The 15050-nt window shown below is 43.8% G+C and overlaps 1 long non-coding RNA gene across 5 annotated transcripts in view; it reads left to right on the plus strand.

The window, feature by feature from the left end:
• LOC120398455 overlaps window positions 1–15050 on the plus strand; it is a 39043-nt gene that overhangs the window by 1402 nt on the left and 22591 nt on the right. For 2 of the 5 annotated variants that reach the window (XR_005594437.1, XR_005594433.1), the window contains exons 1-2: window positions 5262–5773; window positions 8182–8279. This is a non-coding gene — a long non-coding RNA (uncharacterized LOC120398455). Of the gene's footprint in view, window positions 1–1416; window positions 1516–5261; window positions 5774–8181; window positions 8280–15050 lie in introns of those variants that run through there. The other 3 variants (XR_005594434.1, XR_005594435.1, XR_005594436.1) reach the window with 3 other exon arrangements.

The raw sequence follows: 15050 nt of genomic DNA on the forward strand, positions 1-15050 counted from the left end.
ATTCCCTAGCAGTTTCATTTCCACAGAGAACAGCATGTTGCACAAGATGGAACTCAACAAGGGAGATTCTGAGGAGATTGTGACCATCACCATTGTGTGTGATGTCCTTTCCAGCAAAGACCCATCAAAAAGCAGTTCTGCCAACTCCAGCTAGGGCCCAGATAATCAGCACATAATGGTCAGCAGTATCAAAAGGGGCTGTATAGGCTAAGAGAGGTTAAAAATATTGGTCCAGTTATTTGAATAGTTATCCCTGAAAATGCAAACAATTGTGGTATCTGCTAGTTGTGTCTCTGGGATCATTAGGTTCTGTTGGTCACATAACGTGGCCGTGTAATCTAAGTTGGAAATGTTGAGGCTCTAGTTCTTGTTGCTTTGTCATAAGTATGTTTGTTCTGTTGCTCTCACTTTATTAGGGAGTGTGTGTAAACAAGAGGCATGTAAAATGGTCTGTGCAAAATTGTTACTGAAAAATTATAATACTACAGTCTTCAAGAATGAGGGAGAGAAGTTACTCAGTATTATATAGGTGACAATATAAGGCCACATTGAATCTGTGAGACCATGAGGTGCACTGGGAATAATGCAGCAGGACATCACCCTGACAGGAGGTCCTAGGGCAGGTATCCTACCTCCAGGACCGTGACTACTGCTATGAGAGTTCAGGGTGCACTCCCAGCACTGCTGGCTGATGTGGCAGGAAACTGGGTCCATAGCCCCATTGTTTCCCTTTCTAATCTGAGGAACTCTAGCACCATCCTTGTGCTCTCTCAAGTACATACAACATGTGGCCAACTCCTATCAACTCCTAGTCAAGTCAGTGAGGGGTAAGGGCACACTATATCTCTCAATGGTGCTTGACACCTCATAGCTAGTGGGCCAGATCCTATGTGGGCCGGGATTATGGGTGGCCCTTGATTAGGGGCAGAAGCAGGGGGAAAGACCCTCCTACGCTCATAGTACAGACAATAAATTATGCAAACAGCAAAGTACAAAAAATCATTGAACAGATACTGTATATAATTATGGAGAAGATAGCCCAGAATTATTGTATATCATTATGGCTTTAATTATTTCTATTACAGCAGTGCCTAGGGGCCCCAACTGAAATCAACAAACCCTTGTGCTAGGCAATGTAGGTTCACATGGTGAGAGTATCTGGCTCAAAGAGCTTCCAGACTAAATAGACAAAGGAAGTTATTATATTATCACCCTTTTTACAGATGAAGAGATACAGCAAATTGACTTGCCTAAGGTGGCACAGGGAATCTGTGGCAGAGCTGGGATTTGAAGCCAGATCACTTGAGTCCCAGATCAGTGGCTTAACCATATGTAGAATTTATTACATTCCAAAATATTGTGTATTTACACAGTGAGCATGCTAAGCTTTTACCAAAGTGTCTTTGGATCTTCCAGAAATTTTGGAAATGGCCACATACCCCTGCAAGCCAGCACTTAGACCAGATGAGCGTGAAAAGGAGACAGCCAAAGTGAAGAGCTGATACTCACTGACAGGTGCACAGAGCAAGTGTCACTGACACAGTGCTATAACTGCTTAAGAGACAACGGTGATTTATTCAGGTCTTGGGCCCCTTGTTCCTTTATTACAGCCTGGAGAGGTCAGGGACAAGGTAGTCTCACACAGCCAGAATCAGCTGTTAACCCCACAATACCTGTGCCACAGGTCTCTTTAGTTGTGTGAAATAAAGAGGCGGGGGAGATCATTTTTCAATGGGGAAAAAAGATTAATTTGAAACAAGCTGACCAGCTGTAGTGAAGATCCTGCCCAGGAGTCTGTATTCCTGGTATACTGTTGGACATATGTTTCTTGGGGGCGTCTTCCATCGGAGGGACATAAGGTGTGTGGGGAGAGAACCATGCAGATCCACTGGTCATTCCCTTGTGCAGGGTGGGACACAGCCAATGGAGGGACTACTGCAGTCCTCCGACTGCACTGGCTATGGGGAGGAGTCCTTCCGTCACCACGCCTGAACACAGATTCCTCCATGCCCTAAGGATTTGGCTCTACAAGTAGGTTCCACTTGCCAGAAATGGATGTGGGGAGTCTTGCCTAGTGGTTGGAGCAGATGTCTGTAACTAGGAATAGGTGCCCGAGGTCAGAGCTAGGTATGTCTACACAGCAAGGAAAAACCTGCAGCTGGCCTGTACCAGCTGACTCGGGCTTGCAGGGTTTGGGCTGTGGGGGTGTTTCATTACTGTGTAGGCTTCCAGGCTCAGGCTGGAGCCTGAGCTCTGGAACCCGCCAACCGCGCAGGGTACTAGAGCCTGGGCACCAGCCTGAGCCCAGACATCCGTATAGCAATGGAACAGCCAGAGCCGGTGCTAGACATAAGCAGACTAAGCCATTGCTTAGGGCCCCAAGGACCCCCTATTCACTTTGTATTATGTGTTGAGGGCTCCCCACAATATTCCTGCTTAGGGCCTCCAATGGGCTGGCACTACCTAAACAGCCCCAGCCCTGCAAGCCCGAGTCGGCTGGCACAGGCCAGCCACGGGTCTCTAGTTGCTGCGTTGACAAATCCTTACAGGCCTGATGTCAGCGCCAAGGTGGGAAGTCAGAGCTAAGGCTAACAGCTGGGTTACCTAGCATGGGGCAGGGCACAACATACTGGCACAGAAGCTATTTCAGCAGCTGATGAACTGCTGCTGCTGGGCTTAAGAGCCAGTCTCCTGACTCTTCACCAGCCAGGCAGTGTAGGCAATCAGGCAGCCTTCCACAGGCCAGCTTGCACCCATCCGGTTGTCTGGAGACTGGCTGTGCTGCAGGCCCTGGTTCCCGGCATCACCATACATAGTTACTTTTGGTTCCTAATGAGTTAACTCGCTGGCATGATTGATTGATTGATTCAGGCACTGGTTCCTCCCCATTTTACCTTCAGAAGGCAGGAGTTTCTTGGCTGACAGCCAAATGATTGCTTAGGAGGGTGCACTTGCCCGGACAGTATTGTCAGTCTCTTCAATATGTGTATTGTGATCACTATTCTATATGCTCTAAAAGAACATGCATTACAATCTGTTCAAATCTAATCAGACTAACTAATAAGAAAACAAATGGGTAACTGGGTGTGGTGCCAACCTTTGCTCATGCTATGTTTGTTTGCAGTTGTCAGGAAGCAGCCTGAGCCATTTATCTTATTCAGTGAAAACCATACACTAATATTTAATTGTTGTCACAAGGAAATGGGCGTGTTCTTATAGGCACTGCTTTGGTTATGGAAAGGTAGTAGTCACCTGGCGTGTAATCTGCATTTCATTGGTGGGGCTGTGGAATCTTTAAATTGTCCATCAAATGTAGCTGTCAAAGTGTCTGTTAATATTTCAGTATTCATACTAATTATTATTATGTTGCCCTAGATAACTGGGAACCTCCCCAAATATAGTAATGCACATGTATCAGGCAGGACAACTGTTTCCCACATTTTATATTTTGATCATTGATTCTTTTTTTTTTTTTTTAAATCTTCCTCATATGTTCATTTATATTTTGGGGCGTGTGACAAATGTTACTAATAAAAAATGTATTTTATTATGCAGGGGTAATTACAAAAAATGCCTAATCAAAAATTGGAGAGACAAGGTGGATGAGGGCATGTGTTTTATTGGACAAACTTCCATTGGTGAGAAAGACAAGTTGTTGAATTATGGCTCTTTCTTAGATCTGGGAAAGGTACTTATGGTGTCACAGCTAATACAAGATCTAAGAGATAGTTTAGCATAAGTAGTTGGCACATATTCTAAGGAACCATTCAAGGTAAAGGGACTGGTTAACACCCCTGTAGTCAAAGGACAAAACGGGGGAGCTTACTGGGTTACAGATTGTTATAATAAGCTATAAATCCAGTGTCTTTATTAAGACCATGATTTTTAGTGTCTAGTAGAGTAATGAATTTATGCTCACAGGCTCATCTTTTGAAAGTGTTGTGAAGGTTTCCTTTGAGGATGAGGACTGATAGGTCAGATGTAGAGTGATAGCTTTATGAAAAGTGTTCACCCAGAGGTGATAGGGTGTTTTTGTCTTTTATCATTTTCCTGTGTGCTTTCATCTGAGAGTGTAATGATTGTCTGGTTTCACCTACATAGTTGCTATTGGGGCATTTAGTGCACTGGATGATGTATACCACATGTTGTGATAGGCTGGTGTAAGTCTCCTAGATCTTGAAAGGTGTGTTGTGGGGGATGTTGATCATTGTAGCAGTGAAGAGATGTCTGCAGGTTTTGCATCTGCTGTTCTGGCAGGATCTGGTGCGACTTTGAATTGGCGGGGAGCTTGCTTCTGATGATGAGCTTGGAGAAGTTGGGGGGTTGTTTGAAGGCCAGAAGAGAGTTCAGGAAAAAATTCTTTCAGCAGTCCCCATCAAGTATGGGTTGTAGTTGTTGATGATACCTCATATAAGTTCTAGCGTGGGATGGTAGGTGACAACAAGGGGTGTGTGGTTGGAGAGGGTTTTGTTTCTGTATTGAAGCAGGTTCTCTCAGTGTATTTGGGTGACCGATTCCATGATGTGATCAACTTGTCTGGTGGAATATCCTTGTTTGGTAAAGGCAGGTTTGGGTGTGTTAAGGTGGATACCCCAGACTTTCTCCTTGGATAGAAGATATTACCTCAGCCACCTCATCTCTATAATATCCTGGGACTGATACAGCTACAACAACATGGCATACATAATCAAAAACTGGTTATTTTTACTAGAACATGGACCGCTCTTATAGTCCTGCCAAGGCAATGCGAGGCTTGCCTGTACAGGTGCTTTAGGATGGGCTCCTCATTGGACAACTAATACTTAAAAACATGTTAGCTCAGCAAATGCAAGAATCCGGAAGGAATACAGCACTGCTTCTATGTGGACAAGGGCCTTTTAAGGCTTACCCCATCTAGATATTCATAAATTCTGCCACAGAGCCTATGATCACATAGAAACTCTGCAGGCTGAAACTCAGAATTTCTAGTCCCTTCTAAAGGGATTTCCTCATATCCGTCTGCCTAGCTAGGCACTTATTTGGCTTCCACTACTGTAATGCCCATGGAAAGGTTGATTTGTCCCAACAAATGGACTTATTTGGGAGCTCACCTGTAATGAGGCTTATTACCTGTTAGGCAAAGGGGTTAAAAGCCAATCAGTGCATGTGTGATTGATTGATTGATTTGCTGCCTGGGGGCAGAGGTTAGCAACAATCAATAGACACCTTCCCTTATAAGGGAGCTCAGGAAATGCAGAGGCTTTCATATGGAGAAAAACCAGTAGAGCGTAGGTTAGTGCAGGATAGGTGGAAGAGTGGTGAGTTCAGCACAGCAAGGAGAAGCTAGGAGGGTTGAGGGAGAAGCCAGAGGCCTGAGAACTAAGGGGCAGCCTGGGGAAACAGTAGCACATCTGAAGAAGCAGACTAAGCTGCTTAATACAGGGTCCCTGGGCTGGAGCCCAGAGCAGAGGGAGGGCCTGGGTTCACCTACCACTCCCTGAAGAAGGGGCATGTAAGCCACCAGAAGGAGGATTGGGCCCAGGGTGGGGTGGAAGACTGACACCAGAGGCTGAGTGGAAGAATAGCCCAAGGGAGTGGAAGACTCTCATATGTTGGGATGTCTTGTGATGTTTCAATTTAGACCTTTCCTTAACCTGGAAAGGGGTTGAACTTTGTGACTTGGTTGAGGTCTAAGCCACAGAAGACCTGGTGAGAGGCAAGTGGCCTGCAGGAGGTACTAGAGATGAGGGTCGCCTACAGTATTGCACCCGGACACAAAGGAATGCAATGGGTGGTGAGTACGCTACCTTATGCCATCATCAAACTATAGTAAAACTATGCTGGTCTCTGTTCTTTCCAGATCTGGGCAATACTACACAGGCAAGAAAGGAAAATGTATCCTGCCCTTGCCTACTATGTAGTCAAGAATGTTGGATTAGATTTTTAAAGTACTGTAGAATGAAATCAAATTTACTGACAGCATGCATTTATACTACTAAAAAGTCTTTGTTGGCTTTTTGTTTATTGGTCACATTTTTCTTTTTGAGAAAATATCTATGTAGTTCACTTAGTATTACACCATTTGCTGTATGGAAGTAAAAGAGAAACAAAATCAGAGAGGTGGAGAGAGAGATTAGCTAATCCAAAGCATCTTGCTTGGATAATTTCAGTTATATTTGGAAATACCTATTTACTCTCTTTATATTTCTTACAGTAAAGTAGCATACATTTGGGACCTGTTGACATGCTAGGGTCTCTTTGGCGAGCAAATAACTATGCAGCAAGAATAACATTTGTGTATGCACAAATTTGTTGGCATCAACACATCTGCTGCCAGCTAAAGAAAAGCGCTTAGTTCTAGCTTCTAAATGGATCCCCTAGAGTTAGGGTTTTGATACCAAGAATTATTTCTGAAAGACAGTGAATTAAATTACACTGTATAGGAAGGCAGCTGCTTCTTCCAAGATCATAGAAATTGCAGTTTATAATCTCTTTTGGCCAAAACCCTCATATGATCCCTTGACATGTCTCTTATAAATAAACCAAGAGTGACCGATTACAAAATCTGAATTGTTTCATTTTAGCCTGTTGTGCTTTGACACTTTTCTGCATTATCCCATGTATTACTAAGTGTATGAGGTCTGTCATAGGACGTGCCCTCATCCTATTCATGGAAAGACTAATGAACATGTCTGCACTCAGGAAGCAACAATTAGGTGAATATGCTCTGCCTGGAGAAGGGAAGCTTAAACATGTGAAACTTGCTAAGGAGCGGGAAGGGGGAAGAGAGTTTGCCCAGGAGGCGAGGGTGCTAGGAACTGCTGTTGAGCTCCAGGAGCAAGGGAAGCCCAGCCTGAGGCTAGGGCTGGCTTTTCCTTCCTCTGCCCTCCTTTTTTGGGGACAGATGGATATTGCCAGCCTAACATGCTCCTAGCCAGTGCCCTGTGCCATGCAGCCAGGGACCAGAAGTAATTGGACTCAGAAAGGACCTCGGGGGAGAACTGAACTCCTATCAGGGACAGAAAGATTGCCCAGGAGTGGGGGGTCCTGTACAGGGCAAAGGGACAGGAGACACAAAGGGTATGTCTACGATGCCATTAAAAAAAACTGCAGAACCAAGTCTCAAAGCCTGGGCCAGCTGATGGGGGCTCAGGCTCACAGGGAGCCCAAACATCTTTAGCCCCCCCGAACCCAAGTCAACTGACCTGGGCCAGCTCTGGCCGTGCTGTGGCTCTTTTATTGCAGTATGGACATACCCAAAGAGACGCCACCGAGCCCAGGCTCAGAGTCAGCCAACTACAAGTCCAGAGAATGGTCAGGGATGGTCTAGATAATACTTAGTCCTGCCTTGAGTCTCTTCCAGTCCTATGATTCCAAGAAAACAGAACTTGAGTATTGTTCTCCTTTAGATCAATTGTGCTGTTCAGTAGGAAGAGGTCTGGTCTCGGTATACATTGTATATATCTTATAAATTTAAGAGAGCTGGGTGAGGGACTGTCTTTTACTGGACCAACTTCTGTTGGTGGAAAAGACAAGCTTTTGAGCTCTACTGAGCTCTTCTTCATGTTTGGAAAATTTGATAGTCCCTTACTTGAGCCTTGGTAACTTTTTAAAAAGCGAACGCCACCTAGTGGTCCAAGGGAAGTAATGCTGCTCCTATAGTGCTGCTTTATTTGCTCGCTAGAGGCAAATCAAGGATACGTGCCTATTATCTGGCTTAGAAAAGTTTATGCAGATCAAAATATTCAATCATGTAAATACTGGAAAGGATACAATAAAGCAGGAAGTTTTATTATGTGCTAGGATAGTCCCAAAGGGGGGAAAATATTTTTTTTACAAAATCTGTATGCATATCTTGAGGGGACAACTCAGGGTGACTATTTTATGCTTTACTGGAAATTGTCAAAACAGTCAAAAGCCAAATGAGACACTGCTTCAGCTACTGATGGTGATCACAGTTAGAACATGCAACTCCTTCACAGTCATTAAGAAAACCCATTGTAAATTTCAACTTTGACACATTTACTCTAATTGGATGGATTTCTATCTATCTATCTATGATACACACACACAATCTTACTTCATTTGTCTGTTAAGCAATTGCAACTCTTCTCTGTACTAGTAAACATTATACAGAGTGTACAAGTCTTGCAATGGAAATAGAGAGACTAGTATGGTAAATAGTTGGTTTGTTTTCATTAGCTATACTGAATGTAAAGGAGCCAGATTGCACAAGAGCAAGCAAGTTAACTGATCCTTAAAAGGACACCATCAACGTGAAATCTGGTCAGCTGTAAAAAGTGAGTTTAAAAGTAGCTTCAAAAACTACACCTATCCCTAAGTCACTCTGACAATGTTTCCAATCCACATCCATGAGTGTGGTGTTACAATCAGGTTTTCCCTTTTTTTTTCCTCTTTCCCTCCCAGCCCCCCTGGCTTTTTAATATTTTTCACTCCTGAGATATCCCACTCAAACAGGGACAACTGGCTAAATACATATAATCAGTTTTCACTGTTTATAGAGTCAAAGCACTGAGCTTCTCTTCCCGCCCCCCCCCCCTTTCATGTCTCTGGTACATGAACATCACACGTTATTTACAACACTATCCATTTAAACAACATTTTCCCAACTAGTGTTCCTTTAATTTTACTTTCTTGAGTGTTTAACATCAGAATGTTTCCTATGGATTTCATACTGAACAACTGTCATAAAAACCTATTTGACAGAATAAAAAAGTTAAAAATTATACTATCTGGCATTTGCATGCTTCACTGAAGAAGTGCAGATACAGTGACTGTGCTTAAGAAGCCCATACAGAGATCCAGTCTCCTGTTCTTCCCTAGGGCCAACTCCTGCCAGTTGCTGAGTGCCTTCCAGTCCCATTAAGTTTCATTTCATCTCTGAGCCCTGGGACTTATTGCTTTGTGCTAGAGGGAGAAGTGACTTTGTGAAATGCAGTACTGGTATAATCATTAATCCTCTCCTGTTTATCTCTGTTTTTTATCTAATATTCGTGGTCTGGGGTGGGAAATCTCCAGTTTCACACGCATTCTCAGAAGGCAAGTATAATGTCAAGCCACAACTGTGGCCTCCTCCTGAGTGCTTAAACAAAGACAGCCTTTTACAGCTCTGGTGATCCATGGAACCTGGTATTGTGAAATGTCCCTGCTGCTAATGCACGGTGAGGTGAGCAACCACCTGGACTGCTTACTGCAATCATCTACAAAAATGGGAAAAAAACAAAGTGAGTGTGTGTGTCTTCCCATTCTGGAAAGAAAGAACCTCATCCAAATATGGTGTGTGTGGGAGGGCTATTAACACAGGGAGGTCAAACTCCATTCTAGGGAGAGCGCTGCATTACAGCTATGGGCCCTACAAAGTTAGGCTCCTGAACAACCATCCGTCCACAACAGATATGCCCCACTGATAACAATAGGCTTCAGCCTGAGAGGAGTTGCAGACGCTTAGCAGCTCGCAGGGTCAGGCCCCACGGAAGGTTTGCACAGAGATCAAGTATAAAAATTTGGCCTATATCTAGTCACTATATTTTTAGAGCCAGATTCTGGGCTCAGTTATGCAGGGCCAACTTCTGTTAACTTCAGTGGGAGTTGCAACTGTGTTAAGGGCCTGATCCAGTTCTACTGACTTCAGTAGATTTTTGCAATGGGCTCTGTGTTCAGACTTTGACCATTAGCAAAGTTACTATTGCATTCAAAATCATTAGGGCTTGTCTAAGCAGTTCTTGTTCTGCAGATACAGTTTAAAGCAATACAACTCTCTTTAGTGTGGCCAGAGCTATACTGGTATACAGGTACTTGCGTAGCGCGCAAGTTAAAATAGGTATGTAAAAATATTTTCATGTGAAAGTTTTGTTTAAGAACTGGATAGAATGCCAGGGCTGTGTATTCCTGGACCCTACCCCTTTAAGGATTGGAGCTGAACTGCAAAGGTCAGAGAGCAGCCAGCTCCAGCAAGCAGGCATGTGGCCACAGCAGTGTGATATGATCCCGTAGGACTCCTGAAATAGTTTTTGTGCAAGCTGGGTTTTTTGTTCTTGTTTTCTGGGATAGTCAGACTGTCCCTGGTCTGTCAATATAATTGCTAAATTGAGGGGAACAAGTTATTCCAATATAGGCACCTTTATACAGGTATAATTGTCTACACTGCAGAGCTTGTGCACTTTAACTCTGTTAGGCCATGTCTATCTGTACAGTGGTGCAGCTGTTCTGACGCAGCTACGCTGCTGCAGCACATCTGTTGAAGACGCTCTATGCTGACATAGCTGTTCACGTGCACAGCGCTATGTCATTGTAACTTATGTCACTCAGAGGGTGGTTTATTCATACCCCTGAGCAACATAAGTTATGCTGACATAGGCAGTAGTGTAGACATAGCCTTACTACATTAGTGAAGTTAAAGTGGTACAAAAACTACCTGTAGACTGGGCCTTAGTGGGGAATAATGATGCAAGGCACTCTTAGTATCACTATTTCTGCCTTTATGTAGCCGACCATTGGTGGGTTGAAATGCCTGATCTGTGCTCTCAGTTGCTGAGAGTACAAATTAAGCACAGAGCTGCAAAAACAAAATTCATTAATACCCCGATGAACTGAATAAAAGCACTCACAAGGCTGCTAAGGCAAGGCTATCTCTGGTCACATTTAGTAGGCTGTCTTGTCTTATTTTTGAATACGAGCTTGTGTGATGGCTGCCATCTTAGCTGACACACCAGGAACTGAGGTGGGGACTTCCAGAGGTAAAAGTGTCAGTGCTACAGCTTGACTAAAGAGCCAAGGCCATGGCCCTTGATATCCTCTGTGGATCAGCACAGAGAGGGACCTGTAGAACATGCTCACCAGTAGGTTATACTTGCATTCTGCAGAATCTGGGTACCTCAAGCACATTAAATTCAGCCATGATGTTGATCAAATGAGCTGGGGCTATTTTGGCCCCCCTCCCCCATCTCCCCATATTAAATGAATACATTGCAGTGAAAAAAACCTACACCCTGTTCACCTTTACTCTCATTTATACAGTAACAGCTGTCAGTAGCCGCAGACCACAGTGGGTACTGTACTCTGACACGTGACAAGGTTGTTAACCTTTTTGTAAACCTGAACCAGGTTGTGAGGCAGGAAATAAAGACCAGCCGTGTGTGTGTGTGTGTGTGTGTGTGTGTGTGTGTGTGTGTGTGTGTGTGCGCGCGCGTCACCATTATTACAGTAATGAAGAGTGCTTTCATGTGAACTCAAGTCCTGTTTTTTATACACATTTTAAACGAGAAGTTATGAAACTTTTGATTTCACACCAGCTGGCTGGATTAACATACACTTAGTTTCTTTGCACAGGAAAACAGGATGAAAATAATCATCATCTTGGCAGCTGTCTCCAATGGATAAGGATCATCTTACTGGGTCCAATTCAATATTTAGTTGAATACACTTTAGTTTTGTGTTGTCATTCACTTGATTTCAATGGATTTGCACCAGCATGATACTACAGCACTGGAGTAATGAGTCAGGCCCACTGTCTCCTGATCATCACTGATCTGATGTGCTGTGACTAGCCTGTCTGAGATCAATAACATTACTCAAAGCCAGGCTTAAGGGCAGATTTCACAGGTGTTCTATAGTGGAACCAAGTACATCTGAATAGGTGGTTAGTGGCTGCAGAATGGTCAGTATTTTGATGCTCCTACCTCTGTCAGCCATAAACCTTCTTGATCTTTGTGTCTAAACTGTTCTGCAATGTTACTGTATGCTTTTATATAGCTGCATGTCACTGGTGGGAGAGGAGAGTCCCTCAGCTGCAAAGTTTTGATCCACATCATGCCTCTGGATTTGATTTTTAGCTTATTAAAGAAAGGGTGAATTCTAAATCTGTGGATACTCACAGACAAGGATGGGTTTGGACTAGTCTCTCATTGTTGGCAAAATATTTTGGGGCCATGATGGCTGAATGGTACTATAGAAATTACAATGGTTTTTATTGTCACTCCTCCATATCTACCAGCTAGGGTGACCAAATGTCCCAATTTTATAGGGACAGTCCTGATTTTTGGGTCTTTTTCTTATATAGGCACCCCCACCCCCTGTCCCAATTTTTCACATTTGCTGTCTGGTCACCCTACTACCAGCAGTTATTTTTTTAACTGATTCATTCAGTTCAGCATCCCTTCATTTAAAAAGGAATTCACTACTTTTAGGAATAGATTTGTTTATATTCAGGCCTTTTTCTGCTGTACTAAAACTCTTCCTCTTGCTGTCTCTTTAATGTACAGGGTAGTTCAATATGTTTCTACACTATTGTCTTTTTTGTACAAAGTATCATTAAGTGCTTTGCGGTGACAGTTAAAGTGAAGTGAAAAGGAAGACTTTAACCCAGGCGTTGCCAGCCTGAGCTGAGAAGGAGCCAAAATTTACCTACATACATTGCCAAAGAGCCACAGTAATATGTCAGCAGCCCACATCCGCTCCTCTGCCCCGCCCCCAGCACCTCCCATGCACCAGTAGCCCCGCCAATCAGTGCCTCCCCCTCCCCCTCCCTCCCTGCACCTCCCGATCAGCAGTTTTGTGGCATGCAGGAGGCTCTGGCAGGGCAGGGGAGGAGCGAGGACACGGCAGGCTCAGGGGAGGGGGTGGAGTGGGGGCAGGGCCTGTGGCAGAGCCAGGGGTTGAGCAGTGAGCACCCCCTGGCACATTGGAAAGTTGGCGCCTGTAGCTCCAACCCCAGAGTCGGTGCCTATACAAGGAGCTGCATATTAACTTTGGAAGAGCTGCATGTGGCTCCAGAGCCACAGGTTGGCTACCCCTGCTTTAAACAACTAAGAGGAGGCTAAGACTTCAGGAGCAGACATTAAAGTAGATGGATATTAGGTCAGATTGCAGAGTGCAACAAAACCATGGAGAACTCTGAAAAAACAGGAAGGTAAAACTGAAGCAAATTCAGAAATGGACAGGAAGCCATTGGAGATAAACAGGTGATTATTAATGTGATCCCATGTATCTGGCCCTAGTAGTTTTGCCTCAACTTTCTATGTTCCCTGAAGATTATCAAATTGTGATTTATATACAACGTTCAGAGAATGGCTATCATCAGGATGGAAACTGTTGAAATAGGATTTCAGTAGAGATGGTGAGTAAGGATAAACTCTAGTTGTGTTGGAGGAGGTACTACAAACTGCAGAGAATGAAGGTGTTGGAAATTCTATTCAGTCAAGAATGACTCCCAGATTTATGGACTATGACCAAATTTATCTTCTGATGAATCAAAGACAGGAATATGGAGACTGTCGGGATGGGTAAACTGATAGGAGAAATAAGGCTTTAAAGACTGAGTTAATGACATTTTAAGAGTTGGTTTTATCCATGATATCTGGGGTTCAAGCTAGGAATGACCCTGAGATGTCCTAGAAAGAAATTATAGCTAAGCTAAATGCTAGTTAAGGTAGTCTTTGAGGTGCCCTGTAATAAAGAGTAAGGGGAAACTGCCTCTTCCTCCCCCCCCCCCATTTCAGTGAAATCGTTACAATCAGATCTAAATTAGAGCAGAAGATGCTCAGCCACTATAGAGTGAGTTGAGACAGGGATCTGTGATCAGAGGTAGGGAACATCATTAACCATACCAAGAAAAGTGGTTGTTTCATTAGTGAGGATACTCAGGGTGAAATTCTGACTCCACTTAAGTCTACATCAAAACTACAATTGATTTCAGTGGGGTCAGGACTTCACCCTAGACATCTGACTGGATCCCATGTGGAGAACAGAAAGCCCTGGTCTACACTTGGGGAGGTGGGGGGAACCATTTAAGATATGCAACTTCAGCTATGAGAATAGGCTGAAGTCGACGTATCTTAGATCGACTTACCTCGCATCCTCATGGTGCAGGGTCGACTGCCACCGCTCCCCCATCGACTCCGCTTCCGCCTCTCGGCAGTGGTGGAGTTCCGGAGTCGACGGCAGAGCGATCGGGGATCAATTTATCACGTCTACACTAGATGCGATAAATCGATCCCCAATAGATTGATCACTACTCACCAATCATGTGCCAGGGCAAAGATAGAAGGAATGGCAGAAAGTGGCTGTTACACACATAGGAGTAGCTGGGTAAAAGGACAAGGACATAATCTATGGAGACGTGACGACCTTGTTGCCTGTAAACTTTTTTTAGATGGTGTTTTGTTAGTGACTTTATCTTTGGCTGGAGTAAACTTGGCAGCCACTGCAATCTAGAGGTGCTGGTGGATTGCTAGCAAACAGTGGTTGGCTATGATTCTGCAGGAAGGTCATTTTGCCCTCAGTATCGAGACTAATTCAGTTGGGAAAACCTGTTGTGTTGGGTTCATTTGTGCTGAATACCTGTGGAGTTTGGCACCAACCTTCTATGGAGTATTGTAGAGGAAAAGGAAATTTGCAAATTGTTCAGGTGACTTCATAGAAAGATTTTCTGCTATGGGGCCTTCTCTTAATACAATCCAGGGGCAGTGTGATTAATGGTGGGTCATGCCTTCCCATAGAGTGACTTTACTGACCTCGGAAATAACCAGACTGGATTTTATTTAATCTTTTGTATTTTCAAGTGCATTTCATACTTGTAAAATGGGCTGGTTGGCTGGACTGTCCTGGACACTGGAATTGTCTTTAATAACACTGGTACCTTTATTTATATTACCACAGTGACTAGGAACCCTAGTCATGGATCAGGACCCCACTGTGCTAGGTGCTTTACAAACAGAGAATAAAAAGACAACCCCTGCCCTAGAGAGCTCACAACTTAAGTATGTCCTGGGTAGGATCTAGCAGTCCCTGACAATTGGATGGACTAGTTATAGAAGTGAGTGGGTAGTTTACTTTCCATGTTTATTCACGCCTTTCTGTTGAGACTGCCAACATCTGCAACGTGGCTAGAGAGACCACTTGGTTGAAAACTTTCAAAGTATTTTTTTCTGGCTTTTTTTCTTATTTCTAATTTTGTATGTGACTTGTCCATGTTTTTTCATTTCTCATGAAAAATTTTCTGCTTTCTTGGATGTTTAAAATTTTTGAAAGTTTGGAAACTAGCATTTGTGGAA

Source organism: Mauremys reevesii, linkage group 2 (genome assembly GCF_016161935.1).
Source record: "Mauremys reevesii isolate NIE-2019 linkage group 2, ASM1616193v1, whole genome shotgun sequence".
Taxonomy (NCBI): domain Eukaryota; kingdom Metazoa; phylum Chordata; order Testudines; family Geoemydidae; genus Mauremys; species Mauremys reevesii.